Source organism: Carlito syrichta, unplaced genomic scaffold (assembly GCF_000164805.1).
Source record: "Carlito syrichta isolate Samal-C Ts95f unplaced genomic scaffold, Tarsius_syrichta-2.0.1 Scaffold302457, whole genome shotgun sequence".
In the NCBI taxonomy this organism is placed as follows: domain Eukaryota; kingdom Metazoa; phylum Chordata; class Mammalia; order Primates; family Tarsiidae; genus Carlito; species Carlito syrichta.
Window position 1 is genome coordinate 14,093 of NW_007246553.1, and position 6,134 is coordinate 20,226.

At 38.8% G+C, this 6,134-nt stretch overlaps 1 pseudogene; it reads right to left on the minus strand.

The window, feature by feature from the left end:
- Nucleotides 1–5,603: 5,603 nt before the first annotated feature.
- On the minus strand, nt 5,604–5,851 carry LOC103259085 (annotated as a pseudogene).
- Between the last annotated feature and the right edge of the window lie 283 nt (nt 5,852–6,134).

Sequence of the window (6,134 nt, forward strand, 5' to 3'; positions counted from 1 at the left end):
CAGTCACTTAGCAACCTCAGCATGCTTTCTCAACATGGAGGAAGAAAGAACTTGCAAGGACAAATCTATGTATTTTTAAAGCACCAATAAATCTTCCCAAAGAAGCCTAGGGTTCTAATTTGGCACAATGGTGGGACAGAGAGCTGATTGTGAATGAAAAAGACAAACACAAAATCAGAGAGTAAAGAAAGTCAAAGAAAAAAAACAAAGAATCACTTTCTTGATATATAAGATAGTGTGTGGCAGCTACCAAGAAACTGACATACCCTTGAACAAAGAGTTTTACTTCTACACACCTAGAAATTCCAAATACATTCACTAGGAAACTCAGAATACCTCACTATAATTCAAGTTAAAAACAATACTTTCAGAATGACTAAAGGGATGAATTCTTTTTCAAAATGTTAATCCTACAGGCTGAGAATGCCCAAATACACTTTGTAAGTGAGAAGAGTATAGGGGGAAAAAATTTTGAATTATCTTTAGGATAATTGGGTCAAGAAATCTCAGAGTTTAAGAAGACAGTAGAGAGCTTCCAACCAATCCTTTCATTAGGCTCATCATTCTCTCTGATCTTCTAAGAGATTACATGCCTTCCTCTGTCATTTTCCACTTACATAAATTTAATCCTTGAAAATCCAACTTCTCTGAATAAGCACTTTGGTCATCACACTCTGAGTCATTACCATCTATTACACTTCAAGTAATGGAGGTAAATGAGCTAAAAAATAAAAACAAACAATTCTATTTATTTTAATAAATCGAGGTAAGTGTGCCAAGAAAGAAAAATAAATAATTCTGCTATCATCCATATGTAACTGAGTCCAATTTTCCACAACTAGGTTAGGGTCAACTAAAAAGAAAGGTTAAAAATAAAATTAATTTTAGGAAATAAGACATTATAGTAAAGCACATCTGAAACATGATTTACAAAAGAAGGATTCTCACCATGGATAACTGGGATCCAAATTTTAAAATCTGACATTTACAAGAACACCCTTCAGCTGAAGTTAGGAGACTAGAGAGTCACTATTTGGCTCCATCTTTTATACTGGTCAGGACACAGACTGTGTGACATTAATTTTCTACCATAAAATTCAGAATTCTGGTTCATGTTCAGTCATGTTATAAGCCCCATGGAAAAATAAAATGCGAAAATACGAATCACTTTATTGTAAGTCTTTTGTCTTTTTAGGTTTTGTTTTCTCCAGAGAAAATTTTCAGGGTTTGTCTAACCAAAAAACCTGTTTAAGAATTCAATAAAAATTAGAGGACATCTTGGTGCAGTGGTTCATGCCTACAATCTCAGCACTTTGGGAAGCTGAAGTGAGAGGCTCACTTGAGGCCAGAAATTCGAGACCAACTTGCACAACACAGTAAGACCATTTCCTTAAAAAAAGTTTTTTATTCACTAGCCATGGTGATACACAACTGTAGTCCTAGCTATCCCGGAGGCTGAGGTGGGAGGATCACATGAGCCCAGGAATTTGAAGCTGCAGTGAGCTATGATAACACCACTGCACTCCAGCCTGAGCAACACAGTGAGACCCTAAATTTTTAAAAAACCATGCAAATGTGGAAGTTAATGTCCTTAAATGTAAAAGTTTAATTATAGAAGACTCATCAGACTTTATATTTTAGTCACACAATGGAAAACCTACATAGTCATTTTATTTGTTTGTTTGTGTTTTTTGAGCTATGGTCTCAATCTTGTCGCCCAGGCTGGAGTGCAGTAGCACACTCACAGCCACCGCAGCCTCAATCTGCAGGGCTTAGGCGATCCTTCTGCCTCAGCCTTCCAAGTAGCTGGAACTACAGATGCCACCGCATCTGCCTAGTTTTTGTGATTTTTTTATTGTAGAGATGAGATCTCACCGGGTTACCCAGGCTGCTCAGGCAATCTTCAGTCTCCCAAAGTGCTAGGATTACAGGTTGAACCACCTTGCTCAGCCTACATAAGTCATTTTAAATGATTAATATACAGCATATGCTTATTGGTAATGGAAAGATTTTTCACACTGCACAGTGAGGTGCAAAAAGTTACAAAAGAGAGTAAATGTTAGCTCTTAGGGAGTTTGTATGACTACAAAGTATAGTAACTAGTCAACCCAGTTCAAGTAAATGCAGGTTAGTATAGTTACAAAGGGATTCTCAGGAAACCCAGAGGTAGGAACCACAATCTCGCAGGGTGACTTGAGAATAGATGTTGAAACTGGGGAGAATCAGGCCCTGAGGTTACTCTCCTCATATGTGCCATGGCCACATAGGAAGTTCAAATAACCCAGTACTACTTTATCTTTCACCTTCTTTGCTTTTGTTTTGTAGAAAATTGTTAATAATTATATCTCTTTCAACTGTTAGCGTAAAATTTTAATAAGGCATTGAAAGAAAATTAAGCTCAAATTGAGGAAACCAATAATGCCTTTATACAGGGATGTTTATAATGTGCTTGTAATTTATACTTACATTTTCTTTTTTTATTGAGATATAATTCATATTCTGATATTCGCCATTTTAATGAGTATAACACAAAGATTTTTTAAAAGTATATTTACAAAGTTGTGCACCCATCACCACTATCTAATTCCAGAAGATTTTCATCATCCCACAAAGAAATTCTGCACCCATTAGCAGTCATTCTCCATTTTCCATCTGCCCCAGTTCCTGGCAACAAACCAATCTATTTCCTGTCTCTATGAATTTTCCCACATTAAAAAAAAATCATATAATATGTTATCTTTCGTGCCTGGCCCCTTTCATTTAGCATAATTTTTTCAAAGTCATTTCAAAATTCTTTCATGTAGCATAAATCGGTACTTCATTCCTTTTTTTTTTTTTTCTTTTTTTTTTTTTTAAGTCAGTCTCACTCTGTTTCCCAGGCTGGAGTACAGTGGCTCACTCACAACTGCTGCAGCCTCGATCTGCTGGGCTCAGTCAATCCTTCTACCTCAGCCTTCCAAGTAGCTGGAACTACAGGTGCACACCACTTTGAGACAGGAGAAAGTGAGAGAAAGGCTAGGCAGACAGACAGGTGAGACCTCTGGTAACAATGTAGTGAACTCCCACCGGTTTCTCAGGTTCAGCATTGGTAAACAAGTTCCCTGCAAGCCTCTCAAGCTAGAGCTGAAGTCCACAGCTAGTGCTAGCCAATTGGCTTGGACTTAGGGCTATATAAGCACCAGGTTTTTGGCCCCCAGATGGGTAACCCCTTTGGGCCCCCTCCTGCTGTGGGAGCTTTTCTGTCCTCAATAAATCCTGCTTTCTCACCTTTTGGCTGTCCGTGTCCCTCATTCTTCCTGGGCATGAGACAAGAACCTTGACCCCGAAGAGCTGCAACATGAAAAGCTGCAGAAGATCATCAGAGTCGAAAAGTCAAGCACCCCAGAGGCTTGCCAGCTGACAGAGCCAGCTGAACCAGGAGAGCTGCCAGAAGAAGGCGAGACTCTGAAGCTGAGGTCCCAGGGGGCTAGGTTGCCAGCCCACCAAACCAGCAACACTCTCAGGGTTTGGCTTGGCAGCCCATTAGAGCCAACACCCTGGGGGCTAAGGTTGCCAGCACCCCCCCACCCCCAATCGCAACACTCAGGGCTTGGCTTGCCAGCCCATTAGAGCAGACACTTGTGGGGCTAGGCTTACCAGCCCCTCCACGACCCTCTCTGGGGCTTAGTTGGCTGACCCATTGAGACTCTTGAAGCTCAGGCTGACCTGAAAAATCCACATCACCACCATGCCCAGCAAATTTATTATTATTTATTGTAGAGACGAGGTCTTGCCAAGTTGCCTAGGCTGGTCTCAAACCTGGGCTCAGGAAATCCTCTCACCTCCACCGCCCAAGTGCTGGGATTACAAGTGTGAGTCACTGCACTGGGATTTCATTCCTTTTTATGGTTGAATAATATCCCGTTGTATAGGTATACCACATTTATTTATTGATTTATCAGTTGATGGATATATAGGTTGTTGCTACTTTTTGGATACCAAAAATACTGCTCCTTAAATACTCATGTTCAAACTTTTGTGTGGACATGCACCTTCAATTACCTTGAGTATGTACATGGGAGTAGAACTGCTGATTCAAATGGTAAATCTATGGTTTAACCTTTGGAGGAATTCAAAATGGCTGTTCCATTTTACATTCTCACCAGCAATGTGTGGACGTTCTAGTTTCTCCACTTCATTGCCAACTCTTGTTATTTTCCTTTTTTTTTTTTTAAATTACAGTCATCCTAGTAGGTAATTAGTGGCATCTCATTGTGGGTTTGATTTACATTTCCCTAATAACCTAATGATGTTGAGGTTCTTTTCATGTGCTTATTGTTTGTTTTTGTATCTTTATTGGAGAAATGTCATTTAAGATACTTTCCCTATTTAAAAATATATACATATGTATATATATTTTTACCGTTGAGTTGTAATTTTTTTTATGTATTCCGGATAGTAGACCTTCTTTTTATTTTTTTTTATTTTTTAAATATAAATATCAATAGCATTAAAGGGTACAAATAGTTTTTGGCTACATGGTTATACTGTATAGTGGTGAAGAAGTGCAGACTTTAAGTGTACCCATCACTCCACCTATGCACATTGTACCCAATAGGTAATTTTTGTTCATCCACCCCTACACCCCAGTAGACCTTTTTCAAATATATAATTTGCAAACATATTCTCCCATTCTGTGGATTGTCTTTTTATTTTCTTGATAGTGTTCTTTTAATTTCAGAAGCTTTAAATTTTTCTGAAGTCCAATTTATCCTTTTCTACGATGGCCTGTGGTTTGGTTGTCATATCCAAAAAATCACTACCTAGTCCAAGGTTACAAAGATTTACAATTCTATTTTCTTCTAAAAATCATAGAATTCCGGCTCTTATATTTAGATCTTTGATCCATTTTGAGTTAATTTTGTATATGGTAGGTGGTAAGGGTCTAACTTCTTCCTTTTACATGTGAAAATACTGTTGTCCCAGCATAATTTGTTAGAAAGACTTTTTTCTTTCTTTCTTTCTTTCTTTCTTTCTTTCTTTCTTTCTTTCTTTCGAGACAGGATCTCGCTCTGTTGCTCAAGCTGGAGTGCAGTTGCATGATCATAACTCACTGAAGCCTTAAAATTCTGGGGTCAAACGATCCTCCTACCTCAGCCTCCTGAGTAGCTAGGACCGTAGGTGCAAGCCACATCTGGCTATTCCTTCCTTTATTGTAGAGACAGTGTTTTGTTATGTTGACCAGGGTTGGTCTCAAATCCCTGGCCTCAAGCTATTCTTCTGCTTTGGTCTCCCAAAGTGCTGGGAAATATATTTGTTTTTTTTTTTTCAGGTTTTAAAACTTTATTTGCATATTTTAAAAATTGTGCATTCCAATAATTAAAATCATTTGGACAAAAAAATGGCACTCCGATTAAACTGCATTTTACAGCCTGCAGGACACCTTGGGCCAGCTTGATTGACTCTAGATTTCACTGTCATCCCACCCCACTTCTTTCTTCACCAACATGCAAACTCTTTTCCTTCCCTGTCAGCCAGACTGGCAAATGGGAGAGGCAGGCACAGCCTTCGTTGTCAGTAGTTCTGTGATGTGAAAAGGGGTGGCAGTCATCTAAACTTGATCCAACCTCTTTGTATCCTACAAAGTTAAACAGCTAAAAGAAGTAAAATAAGAAGGCAATGCTTGTGGAATGTACAGTGCATACTGGCGGCGCTGGCCTCATTACGATTCGCCTGCTTGCTTCTCCTGTTCGATCGTTTCTTTGGAAGGCAGTGGGTTTTTCTCTTGCGTTTCTGTCTTCTTCAATTTCGACTTATTGAACTTCTCGATCTCAGCGATATCAGGTTTGTCAGACATGGTCTCGGAGGGAGCAGAGAGAGGCTTTCGAGCGAGGGAAATCTGGTCTGCACAGTGGCCAATGCTGAGTCAATATACTTGTTTAAAAAGGCTATTTATAGTCATCTTGAGAGTTTATTCTCAAATTTTTTAAAAAATAGCTTAGAAATGCCTCAACAGTATTTACTGAGTAACTACTACTTGCCAGGCACTGTCTTGGTACTATTTCTCTTTTTTAATTTATTCATTTAATAAATATTTATCGAGCAACTTGTATGTGCCTTTATTCTGGGCCCTGGTTATTGCTAATACAATAGCA